The sequence below is a fragment of the Heliangelus exortis genome, chromosome 5 (genome assembly GCF_036169615.1).
Source record: "Heliangelus exortis chromosome 5, bHelExo1.hap1, whole genome shotgun sequence".
Classification (NCBI taxonomy): Eukaryota; Metazoa; Chordata; class Aves; order Apodiformes; family Trochilidae; genus Heliangelus; species Heliangelus exortis.
The window spans coordinates 31,265,391-31,276,619 of NC_092426.1; the positions used below are offsets into that span (position 1 = coordinate 31,265,391).

The 11,229-nt window shown below is 35.9% G+C and overlaps 1 protein-coding gene across 3 annotated transcripts in view; it reads right to left on the reverse strand.

Annotated features, from left to right (window-relative positions):
* FMN1 (formin 1) overlaps positions 1 to 10,556 on the reverse strand; it is a 189,882-nt gene extending 179,326 nt beyond the window's left edge. For 2 of the 3 annotated variants that reach the window (XM_071744341.1, XM_071744339.1), the window contains exon 1: positions 10,410 to 10,556. The gene's annotated coding sequence lies outside the window, so the exon portion shown is untranslated. The remainder of the gene's footprint in view (positions 1 to 10,409) is intronic. The other variant, XM_071744340.1, reaches the window with a different exon arrangement.
* Between the last annotated feature and the right edge of the window lie 673 nt (positions 10,557 to 11,229).

Consider the following 11,229-nt stretch of genomic DNA (forward strand, 5'->3'; position numbering starts at 1 on the left):
TCACCATTCTTCTGCACTTGCTGTCTCTGACAGCAACCTGTTATACCATCCAAAGATGACCTGTTTTAAAGGCTGCACCCTATTACATCTCCTTATAGTTAAACCAAACTACGTTGGTTTTGGTGCACACATATTGACAGATTAAATGTAGAATCAGCTTGAACAGAACATAACCACCCTCTTCATGATGAAAAAATTTATACCTATTTTGAAATTAAATTATATTACAAGTGAGTTTTAGAGAAAATCACTAATAGTAACATAGAAGAAATGACCCTTTCTTACTGTTAGTCTAACAAAATAATCTGTATCAACATTTTCATTGGCTAAAAAAGAGAATGTTATACCATGCCCTGCTGCATTGTTTAGTGGTATTTTGAAGCTTATTTCTATTAATAGATTCTTTAGTAAGAAAACCCTTTTTTCTTCAGTGTCTTCAGCACCTTATTCAGCCCTTTTATAATCTTCTATCCTAAAGTGAGCTCCCTGCTCCATAAACAGAAACATTATAAGAAACTATCAGGAGAATTATGTTAAGGAATAAAACTGCTTAGGACTTTCAAATTTAATTAAAACAGTAGTTCCCCAACTTCTCTGCTCATGGTGCAATCTGTTTATAATCCTATTTCCACTTGCAAGCCTTGCTACAGGGAGTGAATTTTTGCATAGTAGCAGAGCAGTGGGCTTCAGGTTGTGACAAATACTTCTGTGAGGGGAAAAACAGCTACTTACAGATAGCTAGCTAAAAACTGGAAAGAACAACTGAAATTATTAAATAGCTAGTTGAAGCAAACTTGCTCTGCTGCTGGTCTTTTTTTTTTTTTTTAAAGTTTCACAAAACCAAAAAAGTCATAGTTTTTGTACTCCTCAAAGTCTAGGGCAAACACATGCACCTATTTTTTATAGCAAAACTAATTTTTAAAATGCAATACACGGTAACTATACAAACAAATAGATAAATAAAAATGAAATAAGCAGAAATGTAATATAACCTTGGAACTTTTACAATCTTTGACTATGTCATTCTGTTCAAAATAATCCAACACAAGACCTAGTTCATGAAACAAAGTATTCTGAAACCCATCTCTCTGAATACACTGTCATTGAGACTGGAAGAAAATCTAAACACCTTGAAATCTAAAACCGTAACTTAACAAAAAAATAATCTATATATAGCAGGTAAAGTAAATTAAAATTCTTTTTAAAAGTTTCTTGATGGTATGAATAATATGATGATGCCTCACTAGAAACAAATACTAATCGTTATTTCTACAATAGCTTAGCTTTCCAAAGTATTCCTTCAATAAAAATTCTGACATGACCTCGTGTTAATAACTTCCATTTTCAGCATACACATGATCCTAAAAAAAGAAAAAAATGGTTTTTAGCATTATACTTTCTGTGGAAATCTCTCTCCCAGTATTTTTTTGCTGAGGACAAAAATGAGGAGGGAAGATGTTAAAATGGATAACAGAGAGAAGAGAGGAAAAGAAAACAGCCTCTCCAATCTCTAAATGCCAGAAGTTAACAGATTTCTGAAGATACAGCTATATGTTTGAAACCTCTTTTCTCAGCTATAACAAACTTCGAGCAGTCAAATCATTGCTTCAGTTTCTATGCCTAGTGACAAAGCAATGTTCCATCTAAACAATATATTTTCCTGTAAGAACTCCTCTATATGATTCTACATCTTTCTTCCAGCAGTCACAAAAATAAGACAAGATAGCTTTGAAAGAGTAAGACTTCTGTAGCTACATGTATTAGCTAAGGAAGGACCAGCATAAAGAATTTCATTCTGGGAGATCAGCCTTGACAGTAGGCAGGAAGGACAGATTTTAATATTCTGTGAAGGACTTGTTTACAATTAAAATGTGTGCAAACATAAGATTCCATTTCAGATCTGCAGAAAATTATATAAAACTTACTATATAATGCTTCAGAAAGCATTAACAAGCTACAGCTAACTAGATGAACTAATGGTGCTTTTGCAACACTAATAGAAACTCCATGTTACCTGGCACTCCTGACACTTTGGAGCCAAACACATCCTCCAAGGTCACTGGCATGGTACAGATACACCAGACACTTTATACACTGTTTAAAATAATAAAATTAAATCCATAAAGAGGTGAACTATCCTCTTAAATCATCTACTAATCAAACCACATCCATGGTTTCTTATTGGTTCACAAAATCAACATACAACAAGACCAGGACATTTAAGTTCCAGTACTACAAAGTCTCATTTTCACTAAACTACTTCCTCAGGAAAGTGGTATATGTGAAGAAGAACCACAAACAAATGCTTCTGGTTTCTCACAAGGCTGTCTGAGGCCACGAAACAGCCTTGGTAAAGAACTTGGTAGTAGCAGCAATGTTCTAGACAACAGGAATCAAAGAAATGGAAGTAGGAAAATGATCTGACAAAAGAACCCTTTCTGTATTGTAACCACCATAATAACAAGGGTGAGAACATAAATGAAAAGGAAATATTTTCTCCAGATAATGTGCACTTTCAGATTTGCTATTAAATTTTGTTACCTAACACATTTCATAGTTCAAAGAATGATTTACATCTTCCAACTAGACTCAGTGTCTCAAAGTCTCTGCCAATAACCCATAAATAACATCCCAACTCTTTGTCCATGACCTCTACATCAGAAAAAAATGTACTGGGATTTTAATTATTTTGGTGACAAAATGGTTTGCATCGCTTTCTTCACATTCTCTGAGCAAAAATTCACGCGTTTCTTAACAAAAGAATAAACTATATCAGAGAAACCTTTTGGTTGTAAAAGACCTTTAACATTAACTCCAACTTGTAACCCAGCACTGTCAAGAGTCTTGTGTTGAAATTATCTTGAAATGTGTTTAATTATAGCCTTTATAATATCTATTTGTAGCTAGAAGGTGATTTATATTTTGACAATGATGCTGGAATGCAGGTCAGAGAACAGAAATTTCTCTTAAAACCCTTTTTCTTCTATTTTCTTCTAATTTTACCGTTGAAATAGAATATTAAAATTTTACAGACTCAATTTTACAGACAAATCTTCCTTGCTAATGCATTATTATAGAAGAGAGCACAGGGTGGGGAAAAAAAAAAAAAAAAAAGCATGGAGCATACCTAGAAACCTGATATGAAATATTTAAATGTAATAGGATTATTTGCCTAATTCCTCAAATCCATTTGCTGACATAGCTAAGTACAAGATTTTAAAAAGCCAAACAACTGTCCAGGCTGATCCTAAATTCCAAATGTTCCAAATATTTCCAACATAAAAGTCTTACAGAATTTAACTGAATTACGGTTTTGCCATCGGATTTTTCAACACCAGAGGAAGAATCATATAAATGGAAAATAAATAAATAAAACCCAGGATGACCCTTCTGTGTTTTACAGTAAAAAGAGAAGCTCAAAGAAAGAAAAGTGCATACAATACTTATAATTTCTATTTTTAAAAGTCCAGATAAGAGCATTATTATTAAAGTGAAAGAAATCTAGCATACAACTTCTTTCATAAATAACTTTCAAAAGAAACCAATTTCCTGTCAGGCTCCATTTTGAGCTTGGAGTGCAAAGAAGAAAATAACTGGGATTAGTGATTCAAGGAAGTAAAGTAATTCTCGTTTTGAAGTGCTTAATTATGGTTTTAATTGATTCTTCAAGAAACCAGTATTATGACTCAGCAAACTCAAAGTGAAGTGCACTGGAAGCACAGGTAGATACTAAAGGAAACTCTGATAGAGTGTAATATATTTGTTTCTCCTACCCTCAGTATTTGCTGAATGTAGCCTGCCATTATTCAGAAATACACAAAATAATTTGCACAAGTAGACTGTTTTTATGGTAATATTTTATCTGTGCTAATACACCTTTTGAAATTTTAGTTACAGAAAGCAATGGGATGTCTCCCCCTCACTTCCCCCCCCAAAAAAAACCTAACCAAACCAAAATAAAAATATATGAAATTTCTCATTCTTCTGTAGGTTATTTCAATTTAGCAAAGCAATGTTATTTTTTTCTGACACAGCAGCATCAGTATTTTAAAAAAGGAAAACAAAAGATGACACACAACATCCTCATTACTAATAAAACTGTATTGGCCAAGTTCATATATTTGTCCAAAATCTATTTGAAATAGATGACTAATTTGCAACATGTTACCAAATGAGATTTCCATCAGAATTTCTCCCATGTGACTGCTTAATAGGTTGCTCACAAAAAAAAACCTGCAATGGGTAACTATGAAAAGATTTAATCTAATAAGTAGTAAACCAGCAGATATTAACAGAGAGAAGAAGCAAAGCCAATCTGTATGTATATTTTGAAGATCTAACTTGAGTAACAGTCTGTTTGAAACAGAGTATTTCTAGAAGTAGAATGTTTAAAACAAACTCAATCCCTCTGCACTTCAGTCAGGTTTTTACATTCTTCACCTTGGTCCTGCGCACTTAGCAAGGAAAGACCCAAGAGAGGAGGCAATCATCTTGCTTATTTGAACTGAATCAGTTTTCAATTGCTCAAGGAAATTGCAAGGGAAGTATCACTAAACATTGCATTCCAAATAAAGATACATTCAGCACCTGGGATTTGAAGCAAAATGTCATTCCTAAGATTTATGGACATATAAAAAAAGGAATTTTTTTTTTCCTAAGTGATAGCAACAAAAACTCATATAGAATATAAAGATATTATAGATTTAATAGATAGATTTAATAGATTTTATAGGTTTAATAGATTGTAACCTGATTAAAATTATATATGTAATTTCTCACTCCACTCCTCCAGTTTCACTTGCAAAAACAACTGCCTCAGATTTTCTCAAGGAAGAACATTTCAGGAGGCAGCATTTGGCATGGGGAATTGCAGATGAAATAATTAATACGTCACAAATTTATAGCTGCAAAGAGAGACTGATAATGAAAGATCTTCTCTTCTAAAGGAAACTTTTGGAAGTACCAGATGCTATAATACTTCAGATAATGCTGCCTTGATGGCCTAGGTCTCCCACTCCAATGCAGTAACAACAGTTAATCACTGCCTTCCTCACTGAAGACAAAACATCTTCACTGTACTCCAGGCTACATTTTCCTTATTTCTTACCACATTAGGAAAATGACAATCCATTGAGTGCACCCATCCAAAATTCAGAAGGGCTAAGGTAGCAGGTAGAGTATTATCATTGTTTTGTTTTACTTTCTCACCATATTTAGAAGATATATACATAAAGTGTTATGATTCAAAGGGACCCAAAAGATACTTAAAAACAAACAATATCCCATCTCAAACTCTCCTTGTCAGTAAGGAAAAAGTATTTTGCCAAACTCAAAAATTAAAATTAATTTTACAATTTTTCATCTCTCTTAGAATAAAGACAGGGTTTATTCCTCAACAACAGCATTACATGGTATTCTCTGCTTTATTAAATATCAATTAATGTATTCCATATACCTATTCAAACAAATAACTATGCCCTACAACTTTCTGTTCCTAAGATGAATACTCACAATAAAATCTTTTAACTTGAAACTGAAAACTTTTCCTAGATATGCACACAAGGGTATGTGGCTAATATTCAGCTGAACTCAGTGATGTAAATGTTAATTGGAGGTAAGAAGAAAGCTCTTTTGCCAAGGGATACAGAGGTCTTAATGAAAAGCTGTACTTGTTAATAGTCAGCTGATTTTCAAGTAACAACAAAAAAAGCCACACTAGACCCATACAGCTTGTACAGACCTCTATTCACATGTCTAAAATGTAATCTTTAAATATTTCAACAGAAAAAAGAGATGGTAAACAAAAGAACAGAAAACTTTTAAGACCATTCCTGCACATGATAGACTTGGGTCACAAAGTACACACACAACTGTTTCCCAGCTTTAACCTAGATAAATAACCCACATAAAACTAAACATTTTTTATCTGATACTTTATCAAGGGATAACTTTTATGGGCTACACAGTAGCTTGTTTCCACTTCTGGCAGCAATTACAGCATATTTCTACAGAAAACCAACAGGAATTAAATATTTTTGTATTGAGTAAAAGAATTATTTTCTTGTTAATCTTTGATGTGGCCCCATATTTTAACTGTTCACAAACTTCAGTGATCTTTTAATTACTTCAGCGTTGAGGAATTTAGGGTTGCTTCAAAAATTATATTTATCATTCAGGTTTTGAAATCTTCATTGCACTGGATGAAATGGGATTTAAGAACTGTGGGGATCATATCAACACTTCAAAAAAGGAAGCATTAAAGCAGTGAACATTTATAAATTAAATTAATTATTGAATAAATAAAATAAATTAAAAGCAGTTGCATTTATATTCTTCAGTGCAACATTTTGCTAGCAGCTTTAATACATATCTAAATGGTTTTGACATATAACTACACTTAACAAAAAATTATAAACCAAATCTCTAGCCATCTGAGAGGAGAGATTATACTTTTTCCAAAGGACTTCTAAACAAGTATATCAGGTGTTGTATTGTGTTCTATATATACAACTTTTAGACAGTTTTATCTGCCATAAGTGCAAATCTACTAACTCTTGGAAATGGTTAATTGCTTCCATGCCACTGTGATTTTCTCTCTCTCTGGCCTATTATGGAAGACTGTACATGGAATTTTTTTTTCAATTCAGCAAGTCTGTAAGCAGGAAAATGAAACTCAAGCAGTAATAATTTCAAAAAATATTTAGAAAACTCAGACTGTTTTAAGATTAAACAGGTTGCATGGATTTCCCCAAGGGGTTTTTAACTTTAGAAACAAGACAACCCTCAAAGGAAAAAAAACAAGATTAAAACATGAAGACACAGCAATGTAGTGTAACAAGCTTAAAGGACAGCAGGATTTAAAAAATGGCTTTGAGAGAAATGTCAGCCTAATTCTTGACATAATAAATACTGATTTTACTTGAATATTTCAGTAATGCTATTTAAAGCAATTTATAATATTAAATGAGTATTTAAATGGAGGACATAAACAATGGAATATTAAGAATCTACAGGTCTTATGTAATTTTCTAAGGTCCCAACTCAGCAAAATATATATGGTCTCATGAAGACACACTAAGCCCTCCATTATCACCACAGAACCAGATTTAAAATCAAGCTGAATGTCCAAGCTAATGATTAGAGGGTCAAACTTCTATGGAAAAGAAAAAAATGGAAGTATCTGGATGACAAGGAGACACTTGGATAAGAATTCATGCAGCACATTTTGTGTGCTTTATTTCCCAGTTCTTGAGCAGAAGCAATGAGACTTGCTACATATTCTGTAATGTTACATTGGCAACACTTATAGGGAAGCAAAATCACAAACATTAATCTGATGTATTGAAAGATGTAAAGATGTATTGAAATTGCATAAGGCTTTAAATGATTATGGGAAAAAGAAAAAAAAAAAAAAATCTCCCTCAGATTGCCCATTTCAGGCAGCTCCAGGCTCTAGAGTCTCCACTTTCACAGACGAAGGTTGAATATTAAGCATACAATTCGATCCAAAAACAACTAAAATATATCTAAATATATCAAAATTTAAACATACAAAAAGATCAGAAATATTTTAAAATATATTTAAATATATATTAAAAAAAATCACAAGGACTGACTTGTTCTGCTATGCCATTTAAATGTGAATCCAGTCTTTGTTCCCACTCTCTCCAGATATGTGCAAGTACACATGGATGGCCACAACAAGCAAAGACAGCAGTGAGATATAATTACTATTAACAAAAAGAGCAGCTGGGCATAAAGGCATAATGATTAAATGCATAAAACAGGCTGAAATGCTAGAAAAAATTTCTAATCAGTTAAGGTTCAGATTACATTGAGTTCTATCTCTTTGATCATCCCATGATGTAGTTTCCTGCCTTTTTGGTGCTCTTCATGACACCTACAAGTTAATGGAATATACATTCCCATTATATATTTTAGAAGACATATGAGATCAAAGCTAGAAGAAGAATTTATTTCATACCAAAATACCTAAAGTAAAATTAAAAGCTGACAAACTTTTTCAGATGCCAGGAAGACTGGGTGGAGAAAGGGATGCAAAGTAATTTTTGAAAACAGCAACAGAGGGACAGTGGCATTTTCTTCATTGTTCTTGGTTTCCTTCTCCTACTCTTGACCACTCCTTAGAGAGTACCACTTTGGGTTATTTGCAAAGGCTGCTTTTGACTTTTGGTTCCACTTTCAAACATTTACTGTGTGCAAGTTAAAGCAGGATCAAAGCTTCAGAAAGGATTAACTTGTTAAATGATATTGTAAAGGCCAAGATTACATGCTTCTTTACACAGACAAATCATCAAGAGTTGTTTTAAATAAAGTGGAAAAAAAATTTTTTTCTCTGACAAAGTGGGATATTAGTCCCTTCTTAGTTAAAAAAAAGCAAATACAAAACTATACAACACCCTCCAAAAAAACCCCAGCCAGTAGTTCTTCACTGTATTTTTTTTTTATCCTGACAAACAGCAGTATATATTTGACATTCATTACTTTGGCATTTATTTTGAAAGGCAGACATTTCTTACTTTTCTGTTTGATATTTGCCTATAGTTTCCACAAAAGGAAAAGGTTTCATTTTCTAGCTGCTAAGCTTTCTCAGATTTTCTCCAGATTGTTGTCATCTTCTGGTAGCACATTATTTTCTTTTTTGAAATGCATTAACAGTTCATTTTTAATTAAGTTAACAAGGACTGATCGATAGATCTATATGCTCCACAGATACAAAAAAACCTGAAAATAGAAATTGAAAGGAAAACTTCAATTTTTCTGCAAAAATGTCTATGTAAAAAAACCTCTACAGAGAGAATAGAATTTTTACCATGACTCTTCTTCAGTCTTACTCTAACAAATTTTAAAAATATTTTAAAAATTAGGGAAACATTCACCTGCCATTTAGTACTGACTACATGATTTAGTCACCTCTGCCCATAGTGCAACATTTTCAGGTTTAGGGTACAAGTAGCTGTATACCTTAGACATGCAACTACAAAAAAAAAAAGCCCACAAGGGAACACGCATGATCATGGCACTTGACTTTTAATGAGATAGGTCACACTCAAGTTAAAACTCATTTCCCTTGTTAAAAAGACACTTCACAAGATGGTTTGATTTCCTACCAAACTGCAACTCTCTATGCCTAGACATTCTGTCTACAGTCCTTCAAATTAAGTTAATGATGCTTTGGGTTGACAGTTTCTTTTTTCAGTAATACAAAAAAATCATTTCTTCTCTCTCTCTTCTACTCTCCATTTAATTCCATGTGGCTGAACTGTTTCTCCTGCAACTTAACAAAACAAGGCAATTCACCTGCACACACAAGCCAAACAACCTGAAAGATGAAAGTTCCATTTACATGAACTTCACAGCAATAGTATCAAGATACAGGTAGTAATATCTTTAAATGTGTGCATAATGGTTTAATGACAACACGTGCAGAAGAAATTCCTACAAGTAAAATGATCATTAAACCACCACGAACAATTTAAAGGATGGATCAAAATAAATACCTTAAATTAGGAACATAATAAAAATTTCTCTATAATTTGTCAGCCATTTAACAATATTGATTAATTGAAGCTCCAGGAAAGTAAGGATCCATTATGATTCCTGCTATGCCCATGGGAAAACAAGCATCAGAAGCTGAGTAGGACAGATGAAAGGGCTAAGTATACAGTTCCCAGACCAACCCTCTGTCAGTTTCATCATAATGTGATTTAATATTGCAGCTGAAGAGATTGTGCAAGACAGAAAGGGAAGGGTTTCCAAATAATGTCAGTATATGTACTTTTCCTACAAGTTGACAATGTCATTTTGCAAATGGATTCTAATTATTCTGAGGGTAACAGTTCAGTAACCTCATCTGCCGTGGTGACTTCCATAAGCTTTACAATATAGAGTATAGATTGTCTGAATGCTGGAAATATTAATCACGCGTTTTCCACTCATCTGTCCTCCTGAGTGCATGAAGATCACTGCATCCACCAAAAGCTACACAATTGTAACCATCTGCATTGCCCGCTTTTCTGTACCTATCCCATACGCGAGACTCGAAGAAAAAGAGCAGAGTTTTAAGTCATTTTAGGGCGGGGAGAAGCAATCCAGGACCAACTTACATTATTAGCGCTGACAGGAATGGAGGAGGGAGGAAAGCGGCGGACTTTCTTAGGACAGCGAAAGAAACTAAGCGATCCCAGCTTTCGTGATCCCGCAGACGCTATTAATAACCCCTGAGCGATCAGACGAGATGCTAATGAGGACTAAATAGATCCCTTCTCTGCAGTCTTAAGTTACTGAGGTTTATTTAATTTTTTTTTCATCCATTCAGCTGCGACAGAACACACCGCGGAGAACCCAGCAGATGGCCAGAGCGGTACAAGCAAACCAAAGGGTTTTACCTTGGGCGAAGCGGAGTCCTGAGTTCCGGTGCTTCAGGTGCAGGGGAGGACGCCAGGTTCTGGGGGGCTGCAGGGCTGCAGCTGCCCCGTCTTATTCCCGGCCGCCTCCGCTTCCTCCCTCGGCGGCGGCCGCCCCCCGCCCCCTGTCCCCCGATCACCGGTCCCGGTCCCGGCCCCGCCGCTCGGGCTCATGCCCGACACCGGAGCCCCTCGCCGTGCGCGCCTCTGCAGCCCCTCCCGCGGGGGCGGTGCAAGGGCAGGACTGACAGGGCCACCGACCAATCCCGGGGCTGCGCGGCCTCTCCGCGGCGGCGGAGAGGAGGCGGGAGGGGGCGGTTCGGCCCCTGGCAGCTGTGGTCCCGCCGCGGCCCCGCTGGGGTTGCGTGACTGCAGGAGGGTCTCCGGATGCTCCCGAGCCTCTGCCAAGGGTGTCAGCGGGCCCGGGGGGTTCCGGCTCCCTGGAGGGGTCGTCGCTGTGCTTGATGATGGTGATTGGTGATGCTTGATGAGTCAGAAACGGGTCTCCCCGCAAAGTGTGGGTTTCCGGGGAGCTAACGCATCGAGGCGTCAGGCTGCTTATTTTTGTCATAAACTGTCTTTGCATAATCCACCGAGGATGTTCTCCTCCGGGAAGAGCATCGCTGCCAGCCGTGCAGCTGCCTGTCACAGGAATAGCAATATGGCTCTTATGCAAAGCGGACATAACTCTGACCTGCGGCACTGGAGGACGAGGCATCCCATCCTTTACTCCTCACGCTGCCTGAAGAGAGAAATCACAATGCAGACTGGTTTCCTAAACTACCTCCTAAAATACCTAGCT